Source organism: Oryx dammah, unplaced genomic scaffold, assembly GCF_014754425.2.
Source record: "Oryx dammah isolate SB20612 unplaced genomic scaffold, SCBI_Odam_1.1 HiC_scaffold_1, whole genome shotgun sequence".
Classification (NCBI taxonomy): Eukaryota; Metazoa; Chordata; class Mammalia; order Artiodactyla; family Bovidae; genus Oryx; species Oryx dammah.
In genome coordinates, this window is record NW_024070185.1 from 84,839,293 (window position 1) to 84,857,718 (window position 18,426).

An 18,426-nucleotide genomic window follows, 5' to 3' on the forward strand; every position below is an offset into this window, starting at 1 on the left:
CAGTATGGAGGTCTGTCAAAAGGCTAAAAACAGAGCTACGTAAGATCCAGCAATTCAACTCTTGGGTATATATCTGAAGAAAATGAAAACTCTAATTGAAAATGGTACATGTACCCCAATGTTCATAGCAGCATTATTTACAAAGGCCATGAATGGAAGCAACTTAAGTGCCCATCACAGATGAATGGATAAAGACGATGAGGAACGAAATACTATTGGAATACAATGGGATACTATTCAGCCAGAAAAGAATGGAATTTGCCTTTTGCAACTATGTGGATGGACCTGGTATGTATCATGTTTAGTGAAATAAATCAAGGACAAATACTGTATGATATTATTTATATGTGGAATCCAAGAAGTAAAACAAATGACTATAAAAACTAGGAAAAACATAGAGAACAAACTAGTGGTTACCAAGAGCAAGAGAAAAGGGGGAGGGGCAATATTAGGGAAGGGTTGCATAGAGACAAACTACTGTGTATAAAGCAAATAAGCTTGAGGATATATGTACAGCACAGGGAATAGAGCCAATATTTTATAATGATTATAAATGGACTATAATCTGCAGAAAATTTGAATCACTATCTTGTACAGCTGAAACTAATATAATATTGTAAATCAAATATACTTCAATAAAAACATTTCAAAAGAAAACCAGAGAGGGCAGAAAATGGTGGAGGACGGTGAATAATAGAGAAAAAGTGCAGTAAATTCAGCAAAACAAGATGATGGATATTAATTCAATCATATCAATAATCAGTTTAAATGTCCAAGCGCAACAAATTAAAAGACAAATTGTCAGAGAACATAAAAACAAAAAACTCTATGTTGTTTACAAGAAAGATGCTTTAAATTCAAACAGAGAGATTAGAAGTGAAGGGTCAGTTCAGTTCAGTTCAGTTCAGTTGCTCAGTCGTGTCCGACTCTTTGTGACCCCATGAATCGCAGCACGCCAGGCCTCCCTGTCCATCACCAACTCCCGGAGTTCACTCAGACTCATGTCCATCGAGTCAGTGATGTCATCCAGCCATCTCATCCTCTGTCGTCCCCCTCTCCTCCTGCCCCCAATCCCTCCCAGCATCAGAGTCTTTTCCAATAAGTCAACTCTTCTCATGAGGTGGCCAAAGTACTGGAGTTTCAGCTTTAGCATCATTCCCTCCAAAGAAATCCCAGGGTTGATCTCCTTCAGAATGGACTGGTTGGATCTCTTTGCAGTCCAAGGGACTCTCAAGAGTCTTCTCCAACACCACAGTTCAAAAGCATCAATTCTTCGGTGCTCACCTTTCTTCACAGTCCAACTCTCACATCCATACATGACCACTGGGAAAACCATAGCCTTGACTAGATGGACCTTTAGGACTTCCCTGGTGGCTCAGACGGTAAAGCGTCCGTCTACAATGCGGGAGACCCGGGTTCGATCCCTGGGTCGGGAAGATCTCCTGGGGAAGGAAATGGCAATCCACTCCAGTACTATTGCCTGGAAAATCCCACGGACAGAGGAGCCTGGAGCCTGGTAGGCTACAGTCCACGTGGTCACAAAGAGTTGGACACGACTGAGCGACTTCACTTTCACTTTAGGAAAGATAAATCTAAAATCAATAACCAAGCTTCCCTATTCTGATACTAGAGGGGAAGAAAAAGGTAATTTAAGTCTAAAGCAAGCTAAATACAAGAAATAATAAAAATTAGAGAGGACAACAATTAGATTGAAAACAGAAAAACTATATAGAAAATAATCAGTTAAATCTAAAGCTAATTCTTCTAAAAGACTGATAAACCATTAGATAGGCTATCCAAGATAAAAAGAAAGAAGACATAAATTATCAATATTACAAATAAAAGAAGGATCATTACTACTAATCACTTGAGGATTAAAAACGTAATGAACATATCTTCACTTTATCACTTTCTTGCTTTTAGTGTGTTCAATATAGATTGTTTTCTGTTCAAGTATTTTTTATATTTGAAAATTATATATCTGATTTTTAAGGTAGTGAAACCATACGGTAGTGTAATGCTAGGTACATGACATGTTTGTCAAAACCCATAGAATATACAACACAAAGAGTGAAATCAAATGTAAGCTATGGACTTTAGCTAATATATATCACTATCGGTTCATCAATTGTAGCAAATAGACCACAGTAATGTGATATATTAATAACAAGGGAATCTGTGTTGGTAGGGAGGAGATGGCAGGTATATAGCATCTTGGTACCTTCTGTTCAATTTTTCTGTAAACCTAAAATTCCTCTACAAAATAAAGTTTGTTAATTTTTAAGATTATACATCTTGTTTTCAAGATTTCTAATTGATTAATTTTTAGAAGCAACTGTTATTGTTTGATTTTTGACTTTGCATTTTACAATGTCTTATTTCGTTTTAAAAGATATTATTCTTTCATTTATATCTGTAAGGGCCCTCACATACTTATTTAAAAGTATTAAAAGCTTTTTTTTTTACAAAATTCACATGGAGTAAATCACTTTCAAAATTATCTGGTTAATTATTTGATTTCTTAGTGTGCTTTATAATTATGATTCACAGATCTGTTTTGATTCTGTATTTTTTAAAAAAGCTCTTTTTTGCTCACGTGGTGCCCCAAGGCCCTAAGTTGAGAACCAGATCTGACATGAATGATTCTGACCCCCTGCCCTACAGTGATAATGGTTGAACACATTCTCCATGCCAGCAGGCAATTCATTTCAGTAACTAGTCAAAAGCTATAGGTATGTTCACACCCTGGGCACTACAGGATCTTACAAGTCCTAGACCAAGCAAATTCAGCAGCATTTTTGTCAATTTCCTTTCTCAAGTGAAAGTGGCCATGCTATTCATTTTTGAGCCTGAAATGGAAGGCTACTGATACTTACTTACACATCAATGACGGGATTAAACTGGCTGTCCTGAGGAAACCAAGACGTGACATCGCCCTACTTCTTACAATATTTACTCTTTTCCAACTGTTGTTGTTCAGAAACTCAGTTGCGTCTGGCTCTTTGTGACCCCATGGACTGCAGCACACCAGGCTTCCCTGTCCTTCACTCTTTCCCAGAGTTTGCTCAAACTCACTTCCAACTGTATGAGGTAAATATCTCAGTTTTTTCTTAAAGGGGTAGCTCATTCTTTCTTCATTGATTTAACATGCAACTTACAGTTGCTTTATACAAAATCCCATTCTTCCATAAGTCTCATTTAGGATTTTGTATTCCGTTCAATAGGTCAATTTGTCTATGCCTCTGTCAATATCAATAGCAGGATGTTTTCATAATATAGCTATTATCAGTTAGGACTGTATTTGGCTATGTGTTACAAAGTCCTGATAACAGTGGCTGAACTGGAGTTAGTTCTTCTCGTGTAACCAAAATACCAGAGTTGGTTGGTCCAAGTCAGGGATGGCAAGGCTAAGAATACATCTGGGACCCAGAATCATTCTTACTTTTAACTTTGCTACTTGTTTTAGCATTAGCTTTGGTCCTCAAGGTTGCAGATAGCTGAAGAACCCCTAGGGATCATATCATAATAGATACATTAAAGGGGGAGGGAGTTAGACATGGGAAAAAGCTATATCTAATGGATGGAGGAGGCTGATAGGCTACAGTCCATGGGGTCGCAAAGACTCGGACACGACTGAGCGACTTTACTTTACTTTACTTAATATGAGTATATCCCTTTTTGTTGAGAAAACTATACTTCTCCCAGAAGCCTCACGTGAAAAACTTTTCTTAAATCTTCTCAGCCAAAACTATGTCACAGGGCCACTTTAAGAGCAAAGTGTAAGGTTGTTGCTGGACCACAAAAAGATGCCGGGATTCTTGGCTTCTGGAGGAGAGGAATTCAATCCGGGGCCAGAGACGAGGCTTGATCACTCAGAGCTTTTGTGTAATAAAATTTTATTAAAGTATAAAGGAGATAGAGAAAGCTTCTGACATAGGCATCAGAAGGGGGCAGAAAGAGTGCACCCTAGCTAGTGTTAACAGTGGAGTTATATACTCTCCAATGAATCCAAAGAATGTCTGGAGGTTGTAAAGACCCCACCAGACCTACTCCCATAATTTACATTTTAAGATAACAGGGTTAGCCAGAAGGTTTAATCCAGAGACTGTCCTCAGGCAGGATACAGTATTGTTATATAATCCTAAGGAATGTAGAGGGAAAAAAAGTTTGTCCTTTCTTCCTCCATGAGAATTCCAGACCCCTCTTTCCTTGGGGACCCCTAGACTTCTTATCAACCTGCCTAGGAAATGACTCTCTCAAAAGGAGCATGGGAAATTGAGAATTTTACCACCCCAAATAAATTTAGCATTGTGTTAGTAGAACAGGGGGAAGAATGTATACTGGGTAGACCACTAACAACATCTGGTACAGCAAATCTGTAATATTTTTATACCTGTGAAACAGTCTCATCTCCTTTCTTAACAATGTCTAGAATATTTATGCACATTTATAGCTCCATATGAATCTTAAAATCAGATAGTTAATTTCTATGAAATGTATTAGTTGAGAACTTGATTGTTATTCATTGAGCTTAGAAATGAAGTTTGGGAATATTTCCCTATTTATTAAATTTTCTTCAAACTCATCTAGTAATTAATATTTTACAGATTTCCCTATATAGATCTTCCACTTATTGTATGAGATTTATTCTTACAGATATTAAAATTCTGCTGTTGCATATAGTTTTTTTCTGTAACAGCTCTGTAATTAGTTAAAAATGCTACTTTTTTTTTTTTATATTCATCTTGTGTCTGGTGGTCTGATTGAATTACTTTGTTGGAACTGACAGTTTGTCAGTTGACACCCCTGGATTTTTTATAGATAGAAATCATGTCATTTGAAAATCACACTGTTATTTCTTCCTTCCTGATGTTTATGCCTCTTTCTGTTTGTTATTACTTGAGCTAAAACCTTCAGGCTTCCCAGGTGATGCTAGTAGTAAAGCGCCTGCCTGCCAATGCAGGAGACATAAGAGACGTAGGTTTGATCCCTCTCACTCCAGTATTCTTGCCTGGAGAATCCCCATGGATAGAGGAGCCTGGCGAGCTATAGTCCACAGGGTCACATAGAGTCAGACATGACTGAGTTACTTAGCATTGCGTGCACACGAACACACACATGCGTAAACATGAGATGGAACTTTCAATATAATGTTACACAGGCATAGTAACAGGCCACTTTTTTGTTTCTGATCTTAACCAGCATATTCTGATACCTGATGAAAATTTTTATTAGGTACCAAGTTTAGGCAGTTTTGTACTATGATGAATTTTTCCAAACTATGCTTTTTTTATATCATAGTATCGAATTGAAAATAATATGGAATTTGATTTTTAATATTATGCTGTATTGAAAAAATTAACAAATATTTTTGTTGTTGTTGTTTTGAAGCATTCTCCATTCCTTGCACGTTTATTTTATCTTAAAACTTTAAGAATTTCCCATCTATACACATAGGTAAGCAGCAGCTGCTGCTAAGTCACTTCAGTCGTGTCCGACTCTGTGCGACCCCATAGACAGCAGACCACCAGGCTCCCCGTCCCTGGGATTCTCCAGGCAAGAACACTGGAGTGGGTTGCCATTTCCTTCCCCAATGCATGAAAGTGAAAAGTGAAAGGGAAGTCGCTCAGTCATGTCTGACTCTAAGCAACCCCATGGACTGCAGCCTACCAGGCTCCTCCATCCATGGGATTTTCCAGGCAAGAGTACTGGAGTGGGGTGCCATTGCCTTCTCTGCATTGACCTATAAATTAGTATTTCTGATGTTCTTTTCCTGTTCTGATAACAGATTTATGCTCTAGGCATAAAATCAGGCATTTACTTTTTATCTTCATTCTGGACTGAATTATATTCTCTCCTCGAATTCATATGTTGAATCTCTAACCCCCATGTGATGGTATTGTAGAAAAAGACATTAAAGATATAATTAGGGTTACAATTAATTCATAAGAGTGGAGCCCTAATGTTATGGAACTGGTGTCCCTATAGAAAAAGAAAGATATCTCTGTTTCTGCATACAGAGAAAAGTCCACAAGAAGACACAGCAAGAACGTGGCCAACTGCAAGCCAGGAAGAAAGGTCTCACAGGAATCTGAATTTTTTTTTTAACTTTGAACTTGAACTTCTCACCTCTGAATTTGTGCAACTATAAATGGCTGTTTTTAAAGCCACCCAACCTGTGGTATTTTGTTATGGCAGCTGAAGCCAAATAACATAATGTTTTCTCTCCCTCCCCCTCCCAATTCTACTCCCAGCCTCTGACTCCCCCTCCTTTTTCTCCTCCCTTCCCTACTTCCTCTACTTCCCCTACTTCTTCTTCTTCTCATCTTTGTTCTTCTTCTCCTCCTCCTTCTTCTACTTCTCTTTCAGAATATAAGATAATATTTTCTATTCCTTGAAATTTTGTTAGAAGTCATCCATAAAACCAGTTGAGACTTTCCTAGTGGTCCAGTGGTAGGGAATTGTCTGCCAAGGCAGGGGACATAGGTTTGATCCCTGGTCCAGCAAGATTCAACATGCTGCAGGGCAACTAAGCCTGTGCACTGCAACTGCTGATATTCACAAGCCCTAGAGGCTGTGCTCCACAAGAGAAACCACCACCACAAGAAGCCTAAGCACCACAACTAGAGAGTAGCCCTCGCTCACTCCAACTAGGGAAAGCCTGCATAGAGCAATGAAGACCCAGCACAGTCAAAAATAAAAAATACACAAATAAAATTTTTTTTCATTTTGAATAATATCTATTTTTGAAGATGTTTGACTTATTTCCAATTCTTTTCTGATTCACGATCTGTTTAGTTATGCCTTTTTGGAGTCAAGTGAAAAACAAATTAGAGCATTTTAGAAAATTGTCAAATTTACTTAAGTTTTTAAATGTATTATTATAAAGCTGTATGTTTCATTACCCTGTAATTTTAAATCTCTGTTTCTTTTATTATGCCTCCTTTCCTATGCTACCATTCTTTTGTTGTGCCTTCTCTATTTTTCTTGATCTAACTTACATGATATGTACCCTGTTTTATTACTTTTTTCAAAGAATTACTGTACTGGCTTTTTTGGTGACTCCCCCCCCCAAAAATATGTCCAGTTCTTAATCTTCAGAACCTGAATGTTACTTTGTTTGGAAAAACATCCCTTTCAGAGGTAATTAAGAATTTTGAGAAGACCAAATCATCCTCATTTCAACAATTATCTGAGTGAACCCTAAACCCAATGAAAGTATCTTTGTTGATTCAATGGATGTGAGTTTGAGGAAACTCTGGGAGTTAGTAAAGGACAGGGAAGCCTGGTGTGCTGCAGGCCATGGGGTTGCAAAGAGTTGAACACAAGTGATTGACTGAACAACAATGAAATGATGATATTCAGATATAAGAAATATGGTTATTTTGAATTAGTGGCTGGCCACATAATGAAACTTAACAAACCCAAAACATAAATTTGTCTAAACAACCTCCATAGTACAAATCAATAAGAAATATAAAATGTACATTTTACATTACATTTATATTATGTACATTTTTTTTACCTTATTAGTAGGGAATTAAAATATATGGTAATAAAATAACCTCATGAAACTGCAAATGAAAAGAAAAAAAAGAAAGTATCTTTGTAAGAGAAACATAGAGGAAGAGTTGAGGCAAAAGGGAAGACTCCAGCACAGAGGAGAAAGTAATACGAAGATGAAGGCAGACATTGGAGGGATGTGACCACAAGCTAAGGAAGCCAAGAATTGCCCATAGCCACCAGAAGCTGGAGGAGTCATGGAAGTATCCTTCCCTAGATCCTGAAGAGGAAGTACAGCCCTGTCCACATCTTGACTTCAGATTTCTGGCCTGCAAAACTGTGAGCAAATACATTTCTCTTGTTCTAAGCCTCCACCTTAACGGTAATTTATTATAAGAGCCCTAGTAAACTAACACAATTATCTTTTGATTTTTAAGATCAATTCAATTTTTCTTCTAGTTTTATTACTTTCTGCTTTATGTTCTACTGTTTTATATTTTTTTATCAGTATTTCATGTTTAGTTTAAAAAGCTTTGAAAGGTCAAACTAACTTCATTTCCTAAGGCTATGTATTCTTATTCCGTGTATCAATTGGAACATGTAAAACTGTGGAACTGACAAAATAATTTGAATTCCTTTATTGCTCTAAACACAGTGTAGCTTAAGTTCTCCGTAATCATTGCTGATTGAGTAAATCTTCCACAAATCAATGAACAGGAATAAGTTTTCACCCAAGAAACATGAGCAACTACAAACATAGTATAGATTACATACTTGGAGGGCACAGAACGTAGAAATTCCCAGGCATGAAAATAATGAAAGCAGTTTATTCATTGCCCTTAAAGTTACACAGAAGGAATTGGATTGCAATGTAATGTTTCATTTCTATTCTAAATCTTTCTATATTGCCCATATGTTGAAGATGGATGAGGTATTTTTGCAGCTTTCATGATATAAGAAAAATAGTACTATTGGATTTATGATGCTTTTCAGAGGGTACCCGATGCACTCACACCATATGCCATGCGTAATGAGCCAGATGCTCATTTTTTACTTTCCTGTTTAATAACTACAAAGTCAAGCTCTGTTTGCTGGGCTTTGGCACATGCATAGTTCAGAAGTATTAAGTAATTCCTCCACAGAAAACCCTTGAACGAGAGGAAATAAGATCTGGTGGGTAGGCATTCCCACCTTCTATCCATCAGATGGATGATTCTGGCTTCACAAGTGGTCCATTAATAATCAAGCTCCCATTGCCCAAGATGGCAACCTCAAAAAAGCATCTTATATTGATTTTACTTCCTCCCTTGTCTCACTCACTTCTGTGTCTCATTTTTGCTCCTGGGATTACTTATCAAACTACCTACATATAAGTCCATGCCTCAGACTCTATCTGAGTCCTCCTGGACCAGACATTGTTCTTCAAAAATGTTTCCTGAAAGGAGCATATAAAATCCCAGTCTCTACACCTTCTCTCCAACCCTTCCCAAGATCTTCCAGTTCATACAAAAACTTTTATAATAAGACTGTTCATATCAACTTATCTGTAATAAGAAAATCAAGAAACAGCCAACATATCCATCAACAGATAAACAGAGTATGGAATAATAGTGATATATCCATGCAGTAGAATATTACTCAGCAATAAAAAGAAATTAAATATTGATATACACAGTAATATGTCATATCTTAAAGTAATTATGCTGTTAAAAGAAGCCAGAAAGAAATTTGTGTGACTTCCATTACATAAATTTTAGAAACTATGAAGAATCTGCAGATTTTTAACATCAGAAAATCCTTTTTAAAAAAAAAATCAATAAATCAGTTTTTTAAAGACAAAAAAAAAAAAATGCCATGTAAAATAAAGCAATAAATGAGCTCCTGATAGACGATAGGTTCAGAACAAATCCTGAAAGAGATTTATAAGAAAAAGTGATGAGACTTATCAAAAGGGCACAAGAACCAACTTGAAGGAGCTCCTAAGGGCCCCAGCTAGAGCAATTTAAGCCATAAAATAACTAATACTATTGAATAGAATAAAATAAATATCCATATGTTCACATGCAATGACTCAGTCGTGTCCAACTCTTTGCAGCCCCGTGGACTGTAGCCCACCAGGCTTCTTGGTCAATGGAATTTCCCAGGAAAGAGTATGCAAATGGGGAGAAATTCTGTATAGTGGATCTTTCTGATCCAGGGATCTAACCCACATCTCTTGCATCTGCTGCATTGGCAGGTGGGTTCTTTACCACTAGCGCCACCTGGGAAACTCCTATGTGCTCATACTGATTTTATGAAGTAAATAAATAAGAGAAGAGACAGCATTTCCTTATTAAAAAAAAAAACATATGCCACGTTTGCCACTGAATCTCCTAGCAATTAGCATGATGCTTCATACATTAAAGTCATTTAATTAGTATGTATTGAATGACAAAATGGAAAAGTGTTCCACTTACTGAAAAGAATTATGATACTTTTTTCTTTTTTGTTGAATTATAATTAACATGCAATATTGTATTAGTGTACAACCTATAATATTTTTATACATCATGAAATGATCACTGCAATAAAGCTCTTCCATCTGTTACCATACAAAGTGTTACGGTATTATTGATGTTTTCCTTAGGTGTATATTCACATGACATTTATTTTAGCTGGAAGTTTATACCTCTTCAACCCTATTTCATCTGTCCCTCCACTCCTCTCCTCTGGCAACCAGCATTTTTTTTCTCTGTATTTGAATCTTTTTCTGTTTTGCTTGCTTTCCTCATTAGTTTTATTTTTTTAGAATACACGTATAAGTGAAATCATACAGTATTTGTTTTTCTCTGACTTATTCCACTTAACATAATATTCTCCAGGTCCATCCATGTTGCCACAAATGACAAGATTCGATATTTTTATGACTAAAAATACGTTTTTAAATTTCTTTATCCATTCATTTTTGACAGACACTCAGGTTGCTTCCCTATCTTGGCCATTCTAAATAATGCTTCTATGAACATTGTAGTACCTGTATCTTTTTCAATCAATGTTTTAATTTCTTCAGATATATATCTAGGAGTGTGAATTGCTGAATCATAAGGTAGTTCTACTTCTAATTTTTGGAGGGATCTGCATAATATTTTCCATAATAACTGCACTGATTTCCAGTTCCTTTAACAGTACACCAAGGTTCCCCTTTGCACATCCTCGCCAACAATCATTGTTTCTTATCTTTTTGATGATAGCCATTCTGACAGGTGTAAAGTTATACCTCATTGTGATTTCAACTTGCATTTTCCTGATGGTTAATGATTTCAAGTGTCCATTGTTCATCTGTGGGTCTTCTTTGGAAAAATGTCTATTCAGGTGCTCTGCCCATTTCTAAACCAGGTTGGTTCTTTGATATTGAGTTGTATAAGCTCTTCGTATATTTTGAGTATCAACCTTTTATCAAGTATATCGTTTGCAAATCTCTTCTCCCATCCAGTAGATCGCTTTTTTATTTTGTTGATAGTTTCCTTTGCTGTGCAAATCTTTTTAGTTTGTAGTTTTACTTTGTTTTTTTTTTTTTTTTTTTTGCTTTAGGAGACATATCCAAAAAAGGGGTGCTAAGATTGATGTCAGTGTGGTTACTGCCTATGTTTTCTTCTATAAGTTTTACGATTTCAGGTATCATACTTAAGTCTTTAATACATTTTGAGATTATTTTGTGTATGGTATAAGAAAGTAGCACAATTTAATTCTTGTGCATGTAGCTCTCCAGTTTCCCCGACACTGTTTATTGAAGAGACTATATTTTCTTCCTTTGGTACTCTTGCTTCCTTTGTCATCTTGTTGTTGTTCACTCGCTCAGTTACGTCCAACTCTTTGCAACCCTATGGACTGCATTTCACCAGGTTTCCCTGTCCTTCACCATCTCCCGGAGCTTGCTCAAACTCATGTCCATTGAGTTGGTGATGCCATCCAACCATCTCATTCTCTATTGTCCCCTTCATCTCTTGCCTTCTATCTTTCCCAGCATCGGAGTCTTTTCTACTGAGTCAGCTCTTCGAATCAAGTGGCCAAAGTATTGGGGCTTCAGCTTCAACATCAGTCCTTCTAATGAATATTCACGATTGATTTCCTTTAGGATTGACTGGTTTGATCTCCTTGCAGTCAAAGGGACACTCAAGAATTTTCTCCAACACCACAGTTCAAAAGCATCAATTCTTTGGCACTCAGCCTCCTTTATGGTATAACTTTCGCATTCATACATGACTACTGGAAAAACCATAGCTTTGACTAGACAGACCTTTGTCAGCAAAGTAATGTCTCTGCTTTTTAATACATGTCTAAGTTTCTCATAGCTTTCCTTCCAAGGAGCACTTGCTTTTAATTCTGTGGCTGCAGTCACCATCTGCAGTGATTTTGGAACCCAAGAAAATAAAATCTGTCACTTTCCATTGTTTCCTCTTCTGTTTGTCATGAAGTTATGGGACCAGATGCAATGATCTTTGTTTTTTGAATGTTGAGTTTTAAGCCAGCTTTTTCACTCTCCTCTTTCACCTTCATCAAGAAGCTCTTAAGTTCTTCTTCACTTGCCATAAGGTGGTGTCATCGCATATCTGAGGTTATTGATATTTCTCCTATCAATCTTGAATCCAGCTCGTGCTTCTTCTGGCCTGGTGTTTCTCATGATGTACTCTGTATATAAGTTAAATAAGCAAGGTGACAATACACAGCCTTGATGTACTCCTTCCCAATTTTGAATCAGTTTGTTGTTCCATGTCCACTTCTAACTGTTGTTTCTTGACCTGCATACAGGTTTCTCAGGAGGCAGGTAAGGTTGTCTGGTATTCCCATCTCTTTAAGAATTTTCCACAGTTTGTTATGATTCACACAGTCAAAGGGTTTAATGCAGTGAAGCAGAAGTAGATTATTTTCTGAAATAGATGTTTTCCTTTGTCATAGATTAATTGAACATATGATGTGGTTTTTACTTCTAAACTCCCTAGTCTTTCTCATTGATCTATGTGTCTGTCTGTTTTTGTGCCAGTACCATACAGTTTTAATTACTATAGCTTTCTAGTATAGTTTCAAGGCTGAAAGCATGATACCTCCACCTTTGTTCTTTTTTCTCAAGATTGCTTTGGCAATTTGGGGTCTTTCACGGTTCCAAATAAATTTTAAATTTTTTGTACTATTTCTATGAAAAATTCCATTTGTATTTTGAATAATAATTGCATTGAATCTGTAGATTTCGTGGGGTAATAGAGACATTTAAAAACATTAATACTTCCAGTCTGTGAGTATAGTTAATCTTCCCATTTATTTGTATTGTCTTCAATTTTCTTCCACAATATCTTATAGTTTCCAGAGTACAGATCTTTCACCTCCTTAGTTAAATTTATTCCTTGGTATTTTACTATTTTATGATATGATTATAAATGAAGTTGCTTCCTTAACTTCTTTTTCTTATAGTTCATTTTAGTGTATAGAAATGCAACAGATTTCTTTATATCATTTTTGTATCCTCTTGCAACTTTACTGAATTCATTTATTAGTTCTAGTAATTTTTTGGTGAAATATTTGAGGCTTTTTTCTAACATATAGAATCATGTCATCCACAAACAGGGACACTTTTACCTCTTCCTTTCCAATTTGGATGCCTTTTCTTTCTTTTTCTTGCTTAATTTCTGTGGCTAGGACTTTCAATACTATGTTAAATAAAAGTGGCAAGAGTAAGGCATCCTTGCCTTGTTCTTTATCTTAGAGGAAAAACTTTCAGTTTTTGACTATTAGATCTATTGCTAGCTGTGGGTTTGTCATACATAGCCTTTATGATGCTGATGTATATTTCTTGTTGGAGAAGAAAATGGCAACCCACTCCAATGTTCTTGCCTGGAGAATCCCAGGGACAGAGGAGCCTGGTGGGCTACCTTCTATGGATTCACACAGAGTCAGACACAACTGAAGTGACTTAGCAACAGCAGCAGCAGATGTTTCTTCTATTATATGATTTTTTATTCTTCATTTTGTTAGTGTGGTATATCACATTGATTGACTTACAGCTGTTAAATCATTTCTGCATCTCTGGAATGAATCTCACTTGATCATGGTGTATTTTTTTAATCTGTGGTAGAATACAGTTGGCCAATATTTTGTTGAGGATTTTTCATCTATTTTCATCAGAGATTTTGGGCTGTAAATTTTTTCTTTTCTTTTTTTTTCTTTGGTTTGGTTTTATATCAGGGTAATAGTAGTCTCATAAAATGAATTTGTATGTGTTCCTTCCAATTTTTGGAAATAATTTGAGAATAATAGGTATTAACTCCTCTTAAAATGTTTGGTAGAGTTAACCTGTAAAGACATCTGGACCTGAACTTTTACTTTGGGGGAATTTTAAATTACTGATTCAATTTCATTTTAAGTCATTGGTCTTTTCCTATTTTCTATTTCTCCATTATTCATTCTTGGAAGATTGTATATTTCTAGGAGCTTATCCATTTCTCCAAGTTGTCTAACTTCTTGACATAAAATTATGCCTTGTATACTTTTATGATCCTTTGTGTTTCTGTGGTGTTTGTTGTAATTTCTTTTCTTTCATTTCTGATTTTATTTATTTGAGTTCTTTTTTTTCTTGAGGAGACTCCTTAAGGGTTTTTGATTTGTTAATATTTTCAAAGAATCAGCACTTAGAGTCATTGATCTTTCCTACTTTTTTAGTGTTTATTTCATTTATTTCCTCTCTGATTCTTATCACTTTCTTCCTTCTACTAACTTTGGACTTTGTTCTTCTTTTTCTAGTTCCTTTAACTATAAATTTAGATTGTTTATTTGAGATTTTTCTTCTTTCTTGAGGTAGGCCTGTACTTCCCTCTTAAAACTGTGTTTGTTGCATCTCATTGATTTTGGACAGCTGTTTTCCATTGTCATTTGTCTCAAGGTGTTTTTCACTTTCCACTTTGATCTTTTTTTTTGTTGGTCATTGATTGCTGGGTAGCATGTTTTTAGTCTTTACATGTTTATTGTTTTTCCCATTTTCTTCCTGTAGTTTATTTCTATACCACTGTGGTGGGAAAAGATGCTTGATATGATTTTAACCTTCTTAAATTTGTTGAGTCTTTTTTGGTGTCCTAACATTAATTCTATCCTCAAGAATGCTCCATGTACACTTGAAAAGAATGTGCAGAGCTGTATCAAGGTGTATGTTTGGCAGCCTATCTCCTGATGGATGGGGTGTCTTCCTATCTATTGGTTGTTTGGCCTGAGGCTTTCCAGCATTGGAGCCTGTAGGTTGTTGGGTAGAGCTGGGTCTTGGTGCTGAAATGTAGAATACCAGGATTGCTCATTCTGATAAATTTTCCCCGGAGCTTCTGCTACAAGTGTCCTGTACCCACTGTCAGGAATAGTCTACATTCACCTCCCCAGGAGAACTTCCAAGATCCCTAGGTAGATGTACCCCAGATTCCCATGGAGGTACTGCACTGTGCTAGATCCCAGTGCAGATGAGACCTTGTATGCACTCTCCAAGAGTCAAGTCTCTGTTCTCCCAAGAAGCAGTGACCAAAAGAAAAAGAAATGCAAAAAGACAAAATGGTTGTCTGAGGAAGCCTTACAAATAGATGAGAAAAGAAGAGAGAAACAAAAGGCAAAGGAGAAAAGGAAAGATATACTCAAATGAATGCAGATTTCTAGAGAATAGCAAGGAGAGATAAGAAAGCCTTCTTAAGTGAACAATGCAAAGAAATAGAAAAGAACAGGAGAATGGCAAAGACTGGAGATCTCTTCAAGAAAATTAGAAATCCCAAGGGAAAATTTCATGCAAAGAGGGGCACAATAAAGGGCAGAAATCACAACTACCTAACAGAAGTAGAATATATTAAGAAGAGGTGGCAAGAATACACAGAAGAACTGTACAAAAAAAGATCTTAATGACCTGGATAACCACAATGTTGTGGTCACTCACTTAGAGCCCGACATCCTGGAGTGTGAAGTCAAGTGGGCCTTAGGAAGCATTACTGGAAACAAAGCTAGTGGAGGTGATGGAATTCCAGCTGAAATAGCTCAGCTATTTCAAATCCTGAAAAATGATGCTGTTAAAGTTCTGCACTCATTATGTCAGTAAATTTGGAAAACTCAGCATTGGACAGGGGACTGGAAAATGTCCATTTTCATTCCAATCTCAAAGAAAAGCAATGAGAAATAGTGTTCAAACTACCATATAATTGTGCTCATTTCACATGCTAGCAAGGTAATGCTCAAAATCTTTCAAGCCAGGCTTCAGCAGTACATAAACCAAAAACTTCCAGATGTACAAGCTGGGTTAGAAAAGGTAGAGGAACCAGATATCAAGTTGCCAACATCTACTGGATCATAGAAAAAGCAAGAAAATCCCAGAAAAACACCTATTTCTGTTTCATTGACTACCATAAAGCCTTTGATTGTATGGATCACAACAAATTGTGGAAAATTCTTAAAGAGATGACAATATCAGACCACCTTATCTGCCTCCTGAGAAACCTGTATGTAGGTCAAAAACAACAATTAGAACTGGAGCTGGAAAATTCGGCTGGTTCAAAATTGGGAAAGGAGTATGTTAAGGATGTATACTGTCATTTGCTTATTTAACTTCTATGCAGAGTACATTACGAGAAATGCCAGGCTGAATGACTCACAAGTTGGAAGCAAGATTGCCAGGCCAGGAGAAGTATCAACAACCTCAGATATGCAGATGATAACCACCCTAACGGCAGAAAGTCAAGAGGAACTAAAGAGCCTCTTGATGATGGTGAAAGAGGAGAGTGAAAAAGTTGATTTAAAACTCAACATCAAAAAACGAAGATCATGACATCTGGTCCCATCACTTCATGGCAAATAGAAGGGGACAAAATGGAAACAGTGGCAGATTTTATTTTCTTGGACTCCAAAATCACTGTGGACAATGACTGCAGCCATGAAATTAAACGATGTTTGCCCATTGAAAGAAAAGCTGTGACAAACCTAGACAGCATATTAAAAAGCAGAGATATTACTTTGCCAACAAAAGTCCAACTAGTCAAAGCTATAATTTTTCCAGTAGTCATGTACGGATGTGAGAGTTGGACCATAAAGAAGGTTGAGCACTGAGGAATTAATGCTTTTGAACTGTGGTGTTGGAGAAGACTCTTGAGTGTCCCTTGGAGATCAAACCAGCCAATCCTACAGAAAATCAACTCTAAATATTCATTGGAAGGGTCGATGCCAAAGCTGATGCTCCAATACTTTGGCCACCTGATGCAAAAAGCTGACTCATTAGAAAATACCCTGGTGCTGGGAAAGACTGAGGGCAGGAAAAGAAGAGGGCAACAGAGGATGAGATGGTTGAATGGCATCACTGACTCAATGGACATGAGTTTGAGCAAATTCTGAGAGATAGTGAAGGACAGGGAAGCCCAGTGTGCTGCAGTTCATGGGGTCACAAAAAGTCAGATATGACTTAGTGACTGAACAACAATATCATACTTTAGGTACTCCTCTGTTGAGTACATAAATGATTGAAAATCCTTTGTTGGATTGACCCTTTTATCATTATTGCAATACCCTTTTTCTTTTGTTATAGTCTGTGTTTTAAAGTCTATCATGGTTGATAGGAGCATTGCTACCCAGTATTTTTTCTTTTCTATTTGCATGGAATATCCTTTTCCATCTATTCACATTCAGTCTATGTGTGTCTTTAGATCTGAGCTGAGTCTCTTGTAAACAGCATGTATATGGGTCTTGGATTTTTATCCATTCAGCTATACTACATCTTTTGATTAGAGCATTTAGTCCACTTACGTTTGAAGTAAGTATTGACAGGTATACACTTATTGCCATTTTGTTTATCGTGTTTTGGTCGTTTTGGTAGTTCTCTGTTCTTGTCTTTTTTCCTTGGATCCATCCTTTGTTGTTTAATGTTTTCCTTTAGTGTTATGTTAGGATTGCTCTTTATTTTTTGTATGTCCATTGTAGGTTTTTGATTTGTGGTTACCATGAGGTGTATATATAGGCTTCCCAGGTGGCTCTAGCAGGAGACAAAAGAGACATGGGTTCAATCCCTCGGTCTGGGAAGATCCCCTAAAGGAGGGCACGGCAACCCACTCCAGTATTCCTGCCTGGAGAATCCTACAGACAGAGGATCCTGGCAGGCTACAGTCCTTGGGGTCACAAAGAGTCAGACACGACTGAAGCAACTTGGTATGCACACATGCATTTATATATACCCATACATATGGCTATCTATTTTAAACTGACAGTCACTTAGGTTCAAAGGCTTTCTGAAAGTACTACATTTTTATCTTTTAACCTTCATATTGGCTTTTTAAATGACTTATGCACTGTCTTTACCATATCTTTGCCTATACCAATGAGATTTTTTCTTTCATACATTTTCTTATTTCTAAATGTGGTATTTCTGCTTAAAGAAAATCTTTAAACAGTTCTTTGGATACCAGTTTAGTGGTGATGATCTCCTTTGATTTCTGCTTGTCTGGAAAGCTCTTTATCTCTCTCTCAATTCTTAATGATAATCTTTCCAGATAGAATATTCCAGGTTGTAAGTTTTTTCCTTTAAGCACTTTAAATATATTCTTCCACTTCCTTCTGGCTTGTAAAGTTCCTGCTGAAAATTCAGTTCATATTTTTATAGAGTTTCCCTTGTATGAGATTCGTTGTTTTTCTCTTGCTGTCTTTAAGATTTTCTCTTTATCTTTAATTTTAACTACAGTGTAGGTTGGTATGGCTCTTCTGGGGATCATCTTGTTTGGAACTCTCTGTGCTTCCTGTTCCTGATGTCTGTTCTCTTTCACAGGTTAGGGAAGCTTTTAGTCATTAATTCTTCAAATAAGTTTTCTGTCTCGCTCTCTCTCTGTTCTCTTTCTGGGATTCCCATAATGTGAATGCTAGCATGGTTGATGTTGTCCCAGAGGTTCCTCAATT